Below are 18308 nucleotides of genomic sequence, written 5' to 3'. Positions count from 1 at the left end.
CTGATTTCCCCTTCCACTTGTATTCCATGTAGGATAGCTTCCATAAGACTAGATCTCTTGGCTTTATGGTTCGCTTGTTAGTCAAGAGGATCCCTAAACGTAGTACAGCTTTCTCATTTTACAGGTACGTTTTGCAAAGAACAGAGCGCTAGACCTGCAGTCGGGAAGACCTGATATTAAATCCTGCCTCAAACATTTCCTACCTTGTGTGCTCCTGTGCAAGTCACTTAACTTCTGTTTCCTTCTTTTTCCTTGTTAAAATTAGGATAATAATAGTACCTACTTTGTGAAGATGAAATTGGATAATATTTGTAAAAAATGCTTGGCACATACTAAGGGTTATATAAATACTTATTCCCTTCTCTTCTCCTATTTCATTCCTCCTTTTCAATGATTTGAGGATACTTGGTCTGGACCTTGAGAATATTAAGTGGATGACTCAAGCAAGGCTCTGTTCAGTCATTTTCAAATTGTTTTTAAAAGTTATAAGCTTTCATTCAAGAACTGGACTAGCAACAACTACTGGCACTGCTGTAGCCTTAATTTACAAACGACTTTCCATACAATAACCTCATGAGGTAGATAGTGCAAATATTATTATTATCTTCTTAGGGAAGAGAAAAAAAGAGGATGTCAAAGAGGTGAAATGATTTGTCCATGGACATACAGTATGGGAAATACTGGAACCAGAATTCAGATTTCAGTCTTTCTGCTAGGGTCTTACAGACTAGTTAAAGTATTTCTATCTATGAGAGACTTTAGAGATCACTATCCTCTAACACAACAAGAAGACAAACAAATTACATTAATAATAATGATAATTTAAAAGGGTAGCTAGGTGGTGCAGTGGATAGAATGCCAGGCTTGGAAGCAGGAATACTCATCTTTCTGAGTTCAAATCTGGCTTCACACACTTACTAGTTGTGTAACTCTGGGCAAGTCACTTAATCCTGCTTGCCTTAGTTTCTTCATCTATAAAATGAGCTGGAGAAGGAAATGGCAAATCACTTCAGCATATTTGCCAAGAAAACCCCAAACGGAGCCACAAAGAAACAACTAAACAACCACAACAGTAATTTAAACAGATAGCACTTGAAGTTAACAAAGTACTTTACATACTAAATCATTTGATATTCTAGTCTAGCAGTATCAAACTCAAATAGAAATGGACCCCTGCTGCTGGTGCATGCTGCCGTAGAAAACTACGAATTAACATTATCTATGCAAGTTTGACACTTCTGGTTCTAGTCTATCATCTTTTATTTTTTTCAGATGATGAAATTGAGGTCCAGATCTCTGGATTATTTCCATTACACAATTTTGCCTTACAAATGTAGAACCTTCTGACTTACAGTTTTAAAATATATTTCCCAGGTTTCTGGTTTATGGGCTTCATTTTAGAAAAACAGTGATAACTTTAAGGAAGATAAAAATATACATTTCTTATTTTCTTTATGATTGCATTTGAATTAGAAAAAGAGTTTACAAAAAGGCAAAAGACAAAAAGTCAGAGATGGGACTTGAACTCAGACTTCTCCCATCTGCCAGATCCAGTACGCTTCATACAACGCATTGTGGTTTTTCTTGATCCAGAAGGACATGAAGAGAAATTATAAATATCCTGAAGTCAGCCAGAAATTGGCTCTTGTTACCAACAGTGAGCACTTTAGCCTCATCTTCTGGACAATATAACTCCAGGCTACATATGTAGAAAGGAGTAGATCTGTAGAAAGACAACACAGAGCAAAGTTTGATCAAAGACTTTAAAATTTTTAGTTTAAAAAAAGAGAGAGTGCTTAAAAGTAAGCTGACTTTTGCAACTACTTTTGAGTTTACAGAATTAAAAATGAAATGTATGAGATACAGTCAAAACAGGACACAATTATTTTTCAACTCTGAGCCCAAAACAGTAGTTTTCAAAAAAAAAAGTAAACTTCATGTTTTCAATCTCTCTTAAGATTGTCTCTGTAATTGGGTAGGCACTTTTTCCCATTTGTAGACAGGATAGACAATTTCAAAATAAGTTGGCTTCTCCCTATAGAACTCAACACAGACTCCTGTCTTTGTCTTGAAAGTGGCCAGGGGCATGAAAGCGAAGCCAGGACCGGTGGGGAGGTTGTAACCAGGGAAAACTGCTGAGTCTCTGATCTTTGATGAGTTGCAGAGGATTGAGAAGTGTTTAGGGTGTGAAATAAAGATTTATGAAGTGATGTCTTGACCTCAACAAAATTTTTCTTTCTCTAATGCTTCTGCTACTTACATCTATATCCAATTCATCTGATCTCTGGTCTTCTGAAGTGAGTCAAACTTTGCTCCCTTTTCTCCCTGTGAATGTAGATCGAAAGCCTCCAGGTGAGATAACAACATTTAAAAGAATAGGGATTGCAGATGTAGAAATTCTGTTAAGTATTCAGGAATTTTTCTGCATATAACACATTTTCTTCTAAAGTTTTTAAGTGAATTCCTAAGGTCAAATAATTTGGTGCCTATTTTAAAGATTAGAGTTGAATCAACATAGCTTTTAGAGAGAATCATTTCACTTTGTACATAGTCTATTTCTCTTCCATATTAGAATAATAATAATGATGATGATAAAAATTTTAAAAATATAAAAGTTTGCCTATCTTATCCTTTAAGAACAGCTTTCTCAATATCTGGGGTTTTCTTGGCATAGATATTAGAGTGGTTTGCCATTTCCTTCTCCAGTTCATTTGACAGATGAGGAAACTAAGGCAAATAGGTTAAATGACTTACCCAGGCTCACATAGTTAGTTAGTGTCTGAAGCCATATTTGAACTCATGAAGATCAGTCTTTCTGACCTCAGGCCTGGCATTTTATCCACCGTACCTCCTAGCTGCCCCAAGTGACTCATTCAGGATCACATAGCTAAATAAGTGCTGAGGCAAGATTTGAATTCACATTCTCCTACCCTCAAGTCCACCAATCTATTCACCTTGCTACCCAAACATACCTTAGAGTCTGGTGAAAAAGGAAAAAAAAGAATGAGGCTTGGAGTCAGTTTTCTGAGAATAGAGATTTGGGGACTGAGTCCAAAAGCAGGGCTATATCCAAAACTTAGAAATCAAGCCAGGTGTAGAAGAGACAAGCAGGAATAAAATACTGTAGAAAAAAAGGTCCAAATTCAGTCTGAGCTCCAGGGAGTCTATACAAGCAGAGAAAGGGCAAACAAACAGCAAAGAGTCAAGCGACAGGTAATTGTCAGAGATCCAGGTAAACAAATCATCAGTGGAAATCCAGCAGGACTGCATTTGCTAGGAAACTTTATCAGAGAAACACAATGACAAAATAGATTCAATGCTGAGCTACCAACCTAGAGCTCCTTATACTTCTTTCTAAGAACAAGTCTGGGGTAGGCCTGAAAAAGAGTGGGCCTGGGGAGCCAAGATGGCGGAGTAGAAAGACGCACATACACATAGCTCCAAACCCACAACCCACAGAACGGCTAGAAGGGAGCAACCCACAGTGAATTTTGCACCCAGACGCCACGGAATATTGGAGCGAGGGAGATTTCTGTTCCGGAGAGACCTGCAAACCTCTCGCGGGGGGTCCTTCGCGCTGTGGACTGGGCGCCGGGACTGGGAGCTGAGTGCAGCCCTGCAGCGGCCACGACACTGTGAGGAAAAGATCCGAACGGGCTACGGGGACGAGATATCCTGCGGCCACGAGGGTCCCTCCACCCACAGAGGGACCTGCAAACCTCTCGCAAAAGGTCCGTCGCGCTGCAGACGCGGAGCCCAGCCCAGACCTGCGGTGGCCGCGGCTCCGCTTTAGCAGGCTTTAGGGACGGGATATCCAGTGGCGGCACAAGCCCCCCCACCCACAGGTGACGAGGGTCGGTGAGAGAGTCTCTTTGGCGGGTCGAAGGGGGAGTGGGGTGCCCCCATGGCTAGGGCCCCCCCCCCGGGAGATAGAAGCTGAGAGGCCGCTGCAGACAGGGGCTCACCAAGTGGGCGGGAGCCTGGATCCATTGTGGAAGGTCTGTACATAAACCCCCTGAGGGAACTGAGCCTGAGAGGCGGCCCTGCCCTGACCTGACCATCTGAACTTAATTCTCACACTGAATAGCAGCCCTGCCCCCGCAAAAAGCCCTAAGGCGGGAAGCAGCATTTGAATCCCAGTCCCCAAACGTTGGCTGGGAGGACCAGGAGGTGAGGTGGGTGTGAGGAGAATATTCAGAGGTCAAGCCACTGGCTGGGGAGAATGCCAAGAAAATGGAAAAGAAATAAAACTATTGAAGGGTACTTTCTCGGAGAAAAGACACCTCCTCCCTTCCTTTCTGACGAGGAAGAACAATGCTTACCATCAGGCAAACACACAGAAATCAAGGATTCTGTGTCCCAGCCCACCCAATGGCCTCAGGCCATGGAAGAACTCAAAAAGAATTTTGAAAGTCAAGTTGGAGAGGTGGAGGAAAAACTGGGAAGAGAAATGAGAGGGATGAAAGAGAAGCATGAAAGGCAGATCAGCTCCCTGCTAAAGGAGACCCAAAAAAATGTTGAAGAAATTAACACCGTGAAAACTAGCATAACTCAATTGGCAAAAGAGGTTCAAAAGGCCAATGAGGAGAAGAATGCTTTCAAAAGCAGAATTAGCCAAATGGAAAAGGAGATTCAAAAGCTCACTGAAGAAAATAGATCTTTCAAAACTGGAATGGTACAGATGGACGCTAAGGACTTTATGAGAAAGACAGATATCACAGAACATAGCGTGAAGATTCGAAAAATGGAAGATAATGTGAAATATCTTATTGGAAAAGCAACTGACCTGGAAAATAGAATCAGGAGAGACAATGTAAAAATTCTGGGACTACCTGAAAACCATGATCAAGAGAAGAGCCTAGACATCATCTTCCATGAAATTATCAAGGAAAACTGCCCTGAGATTCTAGAACCAGAGGACAAAATAAATATTCAAGGAATCCGCAGAACACCGCATGAAAGAGATCCAAAAAGAGAAACTCCTAGGAGCATTGTGGCCAAATTCCAGAACTCCCAGGTGAAAGAGAAAATATTGCAAGCAGCTAGAAAGAAACAATTCAAGTATTGTGGAAATACAATCAGGATAACACAAGATCTAGCACCCTCTACATTAAGGGATCAAAGGGAATGGAATAGGATATTCCAAAAGTCAAAGGAACTAGGACTAAAACCAAGAATCACCTACCCAGCAAAACTGAGTATAATACTTCAGGAGAAAAAATGGTCTTTCAATGAAATAGAGGATTTTCAAATTTTCTTGATGAAAAGACCAGAGCTGAAAAGAAAATTTTACTTTCTAACACAAGAATGAAGAGAACCATGAAAAGGTGAACAGCAAAGAGAAGTCATAAGGGACTTACTAAAGTTGAACTGTTTACATTCCTACATGGAAAGACAATATTTGTAACTCTTGAAACATTTCAGTATCTGGGTACTGGGTGGGAGTACACACACACACACACATGCACACATGCACACATACATAGAGACAGAGTGCACAGAGTGAATTGAAGAGGATGGGATCATATCTTAAAAAAAAAATAAAATCAAGCAGTGAGAGAGAAATATTGGGAGGAGAAAGGGAGAAGTTGAATGGGGCAAATTATCTCTCATAAAAGAGGCAAGCAAAAGACTTATTAGTGGAGGGATAAAGGGGGGAGGCAAGAGAAAAACATGAGGTCTACTCTCATCACATTCCACTAAAGGAAAGAATAAAATGCACACTCATTTTGATAGGAAAACCTATCTCATAATACAGGAGAGTGGGGGACAGGGGCACAAGCAGGGTGGGGGGGAGGATGGAGGGGAGGGCATGGGGAGGAGAATGCAATCCGAGGGCGACACTCATGGGGAGGGAAAGGATCATAAGAGAATAGAAGTAATGGGGGTCAGGATAGGATGGATGGAAATATAATTAGTCCTATACAACACAACTAGTATGGAAATCTTTTGCAAAACTACACAGATTTGGCCCATATTGAATTGCTTGCCTTCCAAAGGGAAGGGGTGGAGAGGGAGGGAGCTAAAGAAGTTGGAACTCAAAGTGTTAGGATCAAATGTAATGTTCTTACCACTGGGAAATAAGAAATACAGGTTAAGGGGTATAGAAAGCTATCTGGCCCTACAGGACAAAAGAGAAGACGGAGACAAGGGCAGAGAGGGAGGATAGAAGAGAGAGCAGATTAGTCACAGGGGCAATTATAATGCTTGGGTTTGGGGGGGGAGGGGACAAAAGGGGAGAAAATTTGTAACCCAAAATGTTGCGAAAATAAATGTTAAAAGTTAAATTAAAAAAAAAAAAGAGTGGGCCTGTAAAAGGGTGGGAGTTTCTAACCCTGAAGGTTGGAGGATTTAAGGGAAAGGAACCAAATATAACCTTCCTGCTAAAACATTCCTGTTCTGTGTCCTATTTTCATAGGGTTCTATGTTTTGTTAGTTGGCAGTGGGGGTAAGGTGCAATGTATTTAACCATGTAAATCAATCTGTGCTAATGTTAATTAGCCAGTGTATTAACTGTAATTTGATGATTTGCCCTAGTTAAATTACATACCTCTTTAAGAAGTCATTTTTAGGAGGGATTCTATTAGTGAATATTTGTGCGCACTAAGATAGTTGGTAAAATGAAGATATTATTTTTAGTCAAAAAGGGCCCTTTTGCACCTTCCAAGTACCGCCAAAAAGGACTTCCGCTATAAGTGTGTACACAGATGGGCTGATCTACTTGAATAAACCAAACTGTGACTGAATAATGGAACTTTATCATTAGGCACTTCCAAATTGTTTAATTATAATTCTCTTTTTTGTTAGATATATGCTCTTCTAATTAGGTGAATGATGACTTGTGTTCTTTGAAATGGACCACTAAACATTTTAAATAATGGAAGAAGAATATTTTGAGATTGAATATTTTCTATCTCCAGTGTCTGGGAGAGAGAGGGAACACAGTGACTCTTCCCTGGTGGGGCACTCACGTGTATTTCAAGAAGTGCGCTTATTTAATTTTTGTTTTATCTAAAGCTCTATTACTCAAAGAGTAGAACAAGGACCAATGAGTAGGAATTACGAGGAGGTAAATTTTAGTGCAATATAAATAAGATCTTCCTAAGAATTAGGCTAACCCCAAAACAAGAGGCACATTCTGGTGAAACAAAGATTTCCTGGTGGCTAGAAATCTTCAATTACTTGTTGGGAATATTATGGTAGAACAGATTCATGCTCTCCCTCTAGAACAGGGGTTTTTAATCTGAGGTTTGTGAACTTCAAAAATATACATGTATTTTAGTAATTATTTCAATAGAACTGTTTCCTTTGTAATTATTATTTTATTCACTGAAAAACATTATCCGGAGGAGACAATCACAGGCTTACCCGGCTGCCAAAAGGGTCCATGACATCATCACAAAAATGGTTCAGAATCCCTGTTACAGAAGTTGAGGCTGACTCAACCCCAGCCACTGTTTTCCAGAGGAACAGCTTCTCTTAGAACAACATCTTAAGGAAACAGTTTATTACATTGGGAAGGAGGAAAAGGGGAGGGGGGAAGGAAAGACAGTTAGACAGGGACAGAAGGAGACAAAGAAGAGAGAAGAAAAATAAGAGAAAAGAAGAGAGCAGAGAAAAGTTATTGCTGTGAAAATGTTGACTTACTATAATGCTCACATGGATAATTATTGATGTTGGCCCAGAAAATTAGGGAATCTCAGAATTCTAGAGTTGGAAGGGTACATTCAAGGCCGTCTAGTCTAACATGTACTTAACAAGAACTTCCTCCAAACCATCCCTAGCCTGTCATCCTCCAGCCATCCTCATGTCCTAAGGTAGCCCACTTTACTTTTGGAGAGTTCTAATCTAGGAATTCTTAATTTTTTTTAATCATAGATGCCTTTGACAGTCTAGTGAAACCAATGGACCCTTTCTCATAATATTCTCTTAAATTAATAATCAAATTAAATGCTAAATTTCAGTTAGAGGTTAATAAAAATAAAGATCTATTTCTAGACCTTTTTAAATCTTTTCATGGGCTCCTGAGGTATCTGTTGTTCATCCAATAAAATATGAGTAGTTTCAGTTAAAAGTGGGAATTCCTTCTATTTTCCCAATCTGGTAGAATTATACTTGATTCAACTTCTTCATTTTTTCCTGTTTCCGTGGCATAGGTGATTTATCATTGATTTTTCCCCAAAATCAACCTGATGGAAACTTTGTTTTATTTTTCAGTAAATGTTATACAAAAAAATAATAAAAATAAAAAGATGTTTTCCCTTATATTGACCCAAAATCTACATCTCTTCAAGTTCTAACCAGTCTACAGCATTTATTAAGCATTTTCTATGAACCAGGAACTCTGCTGCACTCTGGGTATATATACAAAGAAAAGTAAAAGCAGTTCCTCTCCTCAAGAAGCTCAATTACATGGGGAAGACAACACTTAATAACTAGATGTCTACAAGATATATACAAAGTATGCAGAAAACAATTTCAGAGGGAAAAGTACTAGCAACAAGGGAGACTTGTAGAAGATGGAATTTGAGTTGAATCTTGAAGAAAGCCATGAAAGCTAAGAGGTGAAGGTGAGAATGAAGAATATTAGAAGCGTAAGTGCAAATTGTAAAGATATAGAGACAGAAATGGAATGTTGTATGTGAGGAAGGGCCAGTACATGGAAGGAAGTAAAGTGTTGACAACTAGAAAGGCAGGGAAGGGCCAAGTTAGAAAGATGTTTAAAGATAGAAAGGATTAATGGAAGGAAACAAGCATCTATGTAGTGTCCACTATGTAACAGGAATTGTGTGCTAATTGCTTTTTATAAATATTATCAATATTTTTTAATTGTATAAATATAATCAAATATTGATTTGACCTTCACAACAACCTTTGCAGATAGGTGCTTTTATTATTCCCCTTTTACAGTTGAGGAAACTGAAGCCGAAGTTAAATGACCTGGCCAGGTCACACAACTAGTAAATGTCTGAGGCTGAATTTGATCTCCTGACGCCAGATCCAATGCTCTGTCTACTGTGTCCTTCCTCAGATGCCTTGAATGACTTTATATTTGATCTCAGAATTAATAAGGAGTTACTGCATTTTATTAAATAGGGAAATGACATGATCAGATCTATTTTTAAGAGGGAAAAAAATCACTTTGGAATATGAATTGGAGGAGAAGGTAGGGGTGGGGACACCAATTAGAAGTCTATTGAATAGTCCAAGAAAGAGGTGATCTGGGCTTGAGCTAGGGTTGTGGCTAAGTGAATAGAGAAGTGAATACATGTGAGAGGTGTTGGAGAGAAAGAAATTACAAGATTTAGCAAAAGATTAGATACATGGTGTGAATGGGAATGAGAAGCTGAGGAAGACAATGAACTTGTGAGCCAAAGTGACTGGAAAAGGTGGTGGTACCTTTGACAGGAAATTTAGAAGAGAGGTGGGTTGCCTGAGTTGTTCTGTGCACATATTGAGTTTGAGATAGCTTTGGAATATCTAGTCTGAAATAGCTAATAGACAACTGACACTATTAGAACTGTAGCTCAGGAGAGGGACTAGGGCTAGATATATAGATGTAGGAATCATCTTCAGAGAGATGATAATTTAACCCATGAGATCTCTGAGTGAGACAGGAGAGTACACAAAGAGAAGAAGGTCTAGGACAGAGCTTTGGGGGATAATACAGATTTAGATCTCACAAAGGAGAGACTGAAGAGTGGTCAGACAGATTCAAGGAGAACTAGGAAAGAACAGCTACATTAAAAAACAGAGAGGATAACATCTAAGAGGAAATGAGTGACAAAAAAACCAACAATGACAAAAGCTGCAGAGAAATCAAGGAAAATGAGGACTGATCAGTGGTTGTCAGAATAAGCAATTCCGATTTTACTCTCTGGAGTCAAGAGTTACTAGTCTCCTTTCTTTTCTACAAGGCAGCCTTTCCAATACTATCATATCTTCCTCCGGAAGTCTTCTCTACAAACTAAACAACCCCTATTCCTATGGTGTGAATTGAAGGTCTTACATTGCCCTAAAAAACAGACCCTCCTCTGGAAGCTCTGCAACCTATCCATTTATTTTCGCCAACTCTAATTCTTTGCAAGCTAAACTACTGTATTGTGGAAGTCCTCAGGAGCCTGTAAATGGCCTAAGTAATGAAAAGGCCTTACTGTTTCATTGACTGAATTGTCACCATTGCACAGATTCATGTAGGGTAGTCTAGTCACAGGGGTGGGGAACCTGTAGCCTCAAGGTCACATGCAGCCTTTTGATTAGTCCAGTGAAGTTTGGATTCAATCAAAGGGCTGCACTTGAGGATATAGAGGGTCACATGCGGCCTCAAGGTCACAGGTTCCCCACCTCTGGTAGGAAACCAGTTTAGGGTAACAAACATTTTGCAGGCTAATATTTTCGGGAGTTTTCTGAGCAATTTTTTATTTATTTTAACCATCAACAGAAACAACAAACTTTTAATCAATAGAAATTTCCTCTCTGTCTTTTTCTCCCTTTCTCTCTTTATATATATATGCAAATATTCATAGCAGTACTTTTAACACATCAATGACACCTATTAATTAGAGAATGACATACAAATTGTGATATATGAATGTAACTGAATATTATTGTGCTATGAGATCAATGGATATGAACTTAGAGAACCATTGAGAGACATAAAATGACAGTGAATTAAGCAGAATAAGGAAAACAATATAAAGACTACAACTATACAAGGGTAAAGAATAATAAATGAAATTGAATGCTGTATCATTGTAATAGTTGTGAAAGAAAAGAACATCCTATTCCAATCCACTTTTAACCAAATTTTTTATAAATACACTGAGATACAAGCATCCTGATTGGAAAGAGAGATTCTGGGTAGAGTTCCACCTGCTAATAAGGAAAAATCTTTCTTCCCCAAGCAATTTCCAACTCTCATTTTATAGTGACTGTGAAAAGAAATATAAAATTCTATAGCACCAAAAGAAATGTCAAAATATTAGGAGACATCCTTTTTTCCAGAGCTAAGGCCCAGCAAGCAAGCTTGTACCGTGAGCTTGGTATAACAATAATCCTTTGCACTTACCCTCAGTAATTGATGTTCCCTAAGCTCAGGCAAGCACCAACAGGCCCAGACATGAAGCCCTAATATGATGAGATTTTTTGTCACTAGACAACCTTGCTTCACTGTTGCTATTGTGCCTCACAGACTGTTGCTACACTAGATTGTATGACTCTTTTATCTAGCCACAAGTAAATAAATCAAGGTTCAGCCACACTGCAGGGGGTCCCCCTACCAGGGGCAAGGCTCCAGCACACGAGTCTACCTCCTTGCTTGCAAGCTGTTTCCTTCACTTTGAAATTAAACTTCTGTTTGGTTCCTGATTCTCCTGTCTTTCGCCTGCTCTGTTCAGCTCTGGCCATCCAGTCAGAGGTCCGTATAAAAGTATATAATTTTCATTAGAGATATAAACTTATTAAACAAAAAGATCAAAATTAATGTTGGCACAAACCTTTGGAGAAGATCTTGCTTCCTGAGAAACTAGGGACTCTTCCTCTCTTAAATAAAAGGGAAACTCTCTTTATCTGGTCCATGATATACTGACAGCACACTTCTCTCTTGGTTTCATTAACAACAGAACTTACCTTCTGTATATGCAAACACTGATTCTGCCTTCTAGGAGGGGACAGGTTTTGATTAGATTCTAAATTCAAGAATGACAAGGTAGCTTAAGAATTCCAGACCAAGAACACTGCTAAATCAGTAATTCTTAATTTTTATAATACAACAGAAATCTTAGTGCTACAAGTTTCCCCATCACCAAGCTCAGTCTCAGAGCAGAGTTGGGACAATGGACCTCCCTCCTTTCATTACTAAGGTGGGGAACAATGGGTTTGAATGTTCGGTTAGATGTGTTTGAAGGATTGCTTAGTTTTGCTTGTGCTTATTCTCTTTCTTTTTAATATCTTTGTTATGATAACAAAATGACAACTACCATTCATATAGCACTTTCAGGTGTGCAAAGTGTTTTATAAACATATTCTCATTTTATCCCTACAACAACCTCTAGGAAGTAGGTAACATTATTATCTTCATTTACAGATGAGGAAATTGAGGCAAATGGAGTTTAAATGACTTGGCCCAGGTCACACAGCTAGTAAGTATTTGAGGTCAGATTTGAACCAGGTGTTTCTACCTCTAAGCTGATCCACTGGGTCATCTAAGTTACCTCAAAAGAGGCATGTCTGTAGAGAGATGACCACTGAACCAACTAAAACTTTAAAGGTCACCAGAGGAGGGAATATAAAGAAAGAGAGCCCAGAAGAGAGTCTTAAGGAATATCTCTTGTTAAAGGAAGGGTCATGAGTGATGATAGAACAAAAGAGACTGAGGAGTGGTCCAAAAGGTAGGATAAGAATCAAGAGAGCAATCTTGTGAAAACTCCAGGAAGTAAAGACTATAAAGAAAGATAGGGTGGCCAATAGTGACAAATTCTGGCCATCAAATTGAAAAATTAAGAATTTACTAGTAATATTGGAGTGAACAGTTTCAGTTGAGTGATAAGTTAAAAAGACACACAAAAAAAAATAGGTAGAGAAGTGAGTAGGAAGGGGGGAAATAGAAACAACAAGGAGTACCAGCAGCTGACCTCTTGTTTTTCCCCCCTAAGAATTTGTCTACGAAAGGGAAAGAAGGAGCAAAGTCTTGGGGGAGATAGCAGAATCAACGAAAGAGTTTTTTTAAAAAAAGGATGAAGTGAGACCTTGGGTATGTTTGGAGATAACAAAGAAGTTAGTAAGGAATGAAAAAAAAGACTGATGGTCAGAAGATCAGAAAGAGATGGAATGATTTGAAGAGGAATTGACAGAAAAGATAGGATCAAGTGAATAGGTTGGCCTTGGCTGGAAGGACCACCTCTTTCTAGCACTCTTATCATCTTTACTCTGGACCATTACAATAGGCTCCTAATTGGCCTCTTGGTCTAACTGGCTGCCTCCTCCTCTTCCTCTTTTTAATCCATCTTCTACCAAACATTTCTTAAGGCAGAAGTCTAACCATGCTACTTCACTGCTCAGCAAACTCCAGTGACTCTCTATTATCTCTACAATCAAAAGCAAAAACTTCTTTTTGACATTTCAAGCCCTTAATAACCTGGTTCCAATCTACCTTTCCAGCTTTACAAAAACAAACCAACCCTTCACACACTCAATGGTTCAGATAAATTGGACTTCTTGCTATTCCTCCAGGATCTGTTGCTTTTCACAGATTTTTCCCCAAGCCTGGAATGCACTCCCTCCTTCCTCACCTCTCTGCTCCTGAGAATTCCCTAAAATTCCCAGAAAAGCTCATCTCAGAAGACTACTTTTTACATAAGGCCTTGTGTACCTATTGTTTTCCTAGGGAAAATGTAAGTTACATGAGGGCAAGGACTCCTGTTTTTCCTTTGGTCTTTGTCTCCCTAGTGTTCAACATGTTTCCTGGCACCAAGTGGATATTTGATAAATGCTTGCTGATTGACTAAGGAACTGGTGGAAAGGAAGAGAGTGTGGGTGAGAATGCAGATGAATTTGAAGCAAATAAAAATGAAAAGGGGGAGCTCAGTAAGCTTCAAAAGCTCAGTAAGATTTAAAAAAGAGCTCAGAATGGATATCTTCCATCTTTTTCAATAACAGCAGTTTTCTCTGTTGAATTTTTCTGATGCTAAGAAAGCTTGATCAGCCACTTAATCACTCTTTTTTTGGAGAACTTGTCTGTTCACCTAACTTGCCTACTTATTTACTGGAGAATGAATGGAATGGATCTAAGTAAATAATTTTCAACTGATTTGAGGGGGACAATTTATCTGTTTTTCTTCAGGTTTAAGTTACTGTTCTATTTTTAAAAAATGTTTTTTGATTTACATTAAAGTAACAGGTCCTTGCCAATCATACAACTAAGCTCCTAAGTTTTTCTCTAAGGCATTATATCAGGTGATATGTCTTAATAATTTCCAACTGTATAAACTTCTAAGGTTATTTAATGTATACAACTTAAAGTCACTTTTAAAAATCACATCTCAAAATTTTAATTTGCTAGAAAGTTACCCAATCTCTAAGTTCCTCATTCAAATTTGAATTTTGTGTAGATCTGCACTTTGGAAGTACCACAGAAAAAACAGGGGCCCCATTAGTGATCCTACCTATTCCTTTCAGTTGTTTTCCCTTAAAGGATGAAAGTCTGAAAAGTCATAAAAGTAGAAAACAGTAAAGCATATTTTCCAGAAGTCCTGAAAAAATATTCGACAAGTTAAATAAGAAAAAATAAGCTTTCCATTTTCCCCATTCCTCCCCCCTATTAATGGCCCATTTTTATTTTTTAATTTCTTAGCATTTTTACTAAAATGTTGCAGCTAGTAGAACTTTGTTTATCTGTTTATAAATGACTTGTAAATGGAGAGACTGAAAAGCATTATACATTTCGTGACTGTATGGTAATAATATGAAGTAAAATCTCAGATAACTCAGATTTTGAGATCATTCTGAGAGAGGCCATGCAGAAATTTACTTTTGCTTATCACATAGTTTCTTCATTCAAAAGGCAAGATTGCAAAGGGATGTCTAAAACGCTGGAAAGAACAAACTTTCACATACACATAATAATATTTATGTGATCTGTGAACTCTTTTAAAAATATATTTTGATAACTATTTCAATATAACTAATTTCCTTTGTAATCCTATGTAGTTTATTTTATGCATTTGAAAACATTATTCTGAGAGAGGGTCCAAGGGCTTCACCAGACCATCCAAGACACAAAATAGGTTAAGAACTTTAGATTTAGCTAGAAACAATTCATATGCTAATTGTAGATCATTAGGCAGCATTCTATTCAATTAGATGGGGTTACAGCAAGTACTCAGATAATAAAATTGTGTTTAGTTAGATATTGTATAAATTCAGATTTTTCAGTAATTAAAAAGGATCTTAAGTTAGGCCAGACTGGTAAGTTGCCACAAGTAAGCTTTAGAGCTGAAACTGAGAGCCAGGAAACTTTATTTTCCCTAGGCAAAAGTTGAAGATTGTGGTTTGTATATGGAATATGGTTTTATGTCTTCATTACAACACAAGAGATTTGGTCTAGTTAAAAATATTGAGAACATGATTTTTAGAGACATAATAAAAGATCATAAAAAGGAAGTTTGACTCTTATTAATTAAAAAGCAAATAATATTCCTAGAGAACATTACTGTGGGAAGGTGGGAGACTACAAGGGCAAAATGTTGCATACATTGTAAGGTTCAAACAATATATAAATTTCTTTTGCATTACTGCTTTTCTTTGTTACAATTCCAGCGCAGCGGTGGTTATTTCCAGAAATTATTGCGATTTAAAAAACAAATTAAAATATGGATATAAATAGAAATATTTTAATATTTAATCATTTATTATTATTAAAGTAGCCTTCAAAGTGGCTTCTAGACTGTTGCGCCCTGAATGGTTGCCTACTTTACCACCCTTGATGCGAGATCTGCCTAGTCCTTCTGAAAATTTCAAATTCCAAATAAAAATGAAAAATAATTGATTAAAATGGGCCAAATGCCTCGTCACTAGGAGGCAGATGTTAGACTGTGGTCACGTCAGGTTACAGTAACAATCTTTCCCTACTGAATGTATCCTTTCAATTTCTTTTAATCATCAGAGGGTCAGTTTCATTGTTGATAGCAGTTAACCTTTTTTTATTGCTTTCTCCCCACAAAGACTGTAAAAGCCTTGAAGGCAGACCTTTTTTGGTTGTCAATTTACCAAGTCTTTATTAAGCCCCTAAACTTCAATTAGGAAAAGAGGAATGAAGTATTTGGGAACACCTGGCAGCAGGGTATAGTGGAAAGCTTTGGAATCCGAGGCCGTAGGTTTAAATCCTCTCTCTTTGCGATCTTGGTCAAATGTTTAACCCCTCTGAGCCTCAATTTTCTCTCATCTGCAAAATAAAGGGGCTTAACTAAATGACCACTAAGATCACTTCCGGTTGAAATCTATAAGTTTATGTTTCCCTCGGCCTGTCCACTCATTGCAACTGCACTGACTTGGGGAGAATATTCATTGGTAAAATGTTAGCTTTAAAGGGCAGGAAATTCTTCAGATAAATAGCCCAATATACATAACTATCTTTTAAATTTTGATCAAATTTCTCTTTTAAGTCCTACTAAGTATTTGAAGCCACAGAGTCTGGTACACAATATATCATACTAAATTGAAAATGAATTTAAATGTAAAATGAAAATGCAAAGTACCCCAGAAGGCTTTCCTTAAATTGAATAATGGGTTGTTGTGAACCAGGCTCTCAGAGGTATTAACAATATTCAAAAGAAGAAAAATATCAGCGTATGTTTTCATCTGTTGAGAAGGAGCAAGAAACAGAAAAGTAAAGTGGTAGAGAAGGCACTCCTCTTCTATCAAAAGGTGGGATTGGGGTAGAGGAGAGAGATTCTGTCTCAATCCCTATGTATATATAGAAAAGGAGCTCTAAAAGAGATGGAGAGAGGAGGAAGAGGCCGGGAGAAGGGATGAGCGAGTGCAGAAAGGCGTTGGGCCTGGGACTGAGGCGGGGAGCGGCGTCCAAGCCAGGTCGGTCCCCCGCGGCCGCGTAGGCGCGGCAGGGAGCCCCGGATACCAGCACCTGTGCACACCGCGCTCTTCGCAGGCAGGCGGCAGCAGCTTCGGTACGGGCCCTTCCCTTCTCAGAGAGGAGGCTCGGAGGCTAACGGCGATCCTGGGAGCCTGTGGAAGGAGCAGCACGAGGACGGAGGAATCCACAAACTGTAGGGAAAGAAGTGCAAAGTGGAAGCCTTCAGCAAAGGTGTTGATGCAAAGGGCCGGCGGGAGGAAAATAACGGCGAACCAGCCCGGCGTCTTGGAGCCCGTTTCACTCAGCTCTTCTCTAAGCCAGGCTCTCGGGAGCCTCGGAGAGTGTCCCCAGGAGCTGCATTACAACGGGCGGCTAAAAGCGGCGATTTCGAGGAGACTTGGGGAGGGGGGCGCAGGATTTTGCTCCAGGAACTAACGCCTCCGCAGCCTGCCGCCCCTCTTTTTCTTATTTTTCTCTCTAGAGCCAGACTGCCACTGAGCCAGACAGATGCGCGCGCGGACAGACACACACACACACACACGTGTGTCCCCTTCAAGGAATATTAATAAGGGAGCAGAGACGCACGCACACTGAGAACAGCTGCTCTCCTCATGACAATGCCATGTTTATTTGGTGGTGCGTGTTTACATACAGCTTAAAATTATTTTGCCACTTCCTTCATTTCTTCTAGTTTCCCTCTCCCCCACCCCAAGTTTCTCCCCCCTACCCTTTTCGGCTCCTTTAGCTCCTCTGTCTTTCGGATTAATTCACTGTAAATAATCAGCTCAGTATGGAACGTCCCGCTTGTTTCCAGACTCTGAACGCTTTATTACTTCGGGGAATGTGATTGGGGGCAGGAGGGGAGGTGGAGGGGGGTGTAAGAAAAGGAGGAGGGGGTTAGGAAGAGAAAAGACACTGAATGACTTGGGGGGAGGGCAAAGGGATTTCCTCTGCTGGTAGACAGAAACAATTATATATACTATCATTAACAAAATTTACACACACACATACACACCCTTTGATTGCATCCGCCGTACGACTGCTAAAGAAGGGCAGACGGGCCCAGCTTCCAGGTCTCTCTGGCTGGCTTAATGAGGTGCACCCAGCCCCGGCTATTGTGTTGCACGGAAAGAGAGGCAAGAGAAGGCACCGATATTAGCTGCTGCGAGGAGCAAGAACCAGCCAGCTTACCGCCCTGACTTCAAGTGGATTGTGTGGCTTTGGAAGTATTTTACTGAAACGAAATCATCCATCACTGGAAGATTTGGGGCAGGGCTAAGTGAACTTAGATGGGGCTTTTCTCTTAGGTTAGCACGGTAGTGGTGCTGGTGGTGGTAAGCGAGTCATTTCCTCTAGTCAAATGATAGCACAGGTCAATTTCCTCTCTACCTACGCGGTCATCCAACCCCTCAGTCCTTCACCTTTCTGTTTTGTTTGGGTGGATCCCTCTTCCCGCTTCCTCTTCTTCCTTCCTTCCTTCCTTCCTTCCTTCCTTCCTTCCTTCCTTCCTTCCTTCCTTCCTTCCTTCCTTCCTTCCATCCACTGCCCCTCCCCCCTCACTGTTGGGTCTGAGACCTCTTTGATTGTTAATTTAAATGTATTTCTGATTGGTTAACATTTTCTCCCTTTTTGTTGTGATTATTAGAGATTCTTTAGCCCAAGCTTCCCCAGTTCTGCGCCCTGAAAAGCAGTTTTGAAAAATTAGTGCAAAAAGCATGAC

General features: G+C 39.6%; 1 long non-coding RNA gene across 1 annotated transcript; it reads right to left on the bottom strand.

The window, feature by feature from the left end:
- Positions 1 to 1242: 1242 nt before the first annotated feature.
- Positions 1243 to 17804, bottom strand: LOC140523700 (uncharacterized). Its single transcript, XR_011973445.1, has 3 exons — positions 17604 to 17804; positions 2261 to 2325; positions 1243 to 1723 (listed from the first exon to the last, which is right to left on the bottom strand). It is a non-coding gene; the product is annotated as an uncharacterized lncRNA (long non-coding RNA).
- Between the last annotated feature and the right edge of the window lie 504 nt (positions 17805 to 18308).

This window comes from Notamacropus eugenii, chromosome 1, assembly GCF_028372415.1.
Source record: "Notamacropus eugenii isolate mMacEug1 chromosome 1, mMacEug1.pri_v2, whole genome shotgun sequence".
Classification (NCBI taxonomy): Eukaryota; Metazoa; Chordata; class Mammalia; order Diprotodontia; family Macropodidae; genus Notamacropus; species Notamacropus eugenii.
This window is presented reverse-complemented; position numbering and strand designations above follow the sequence as displayed.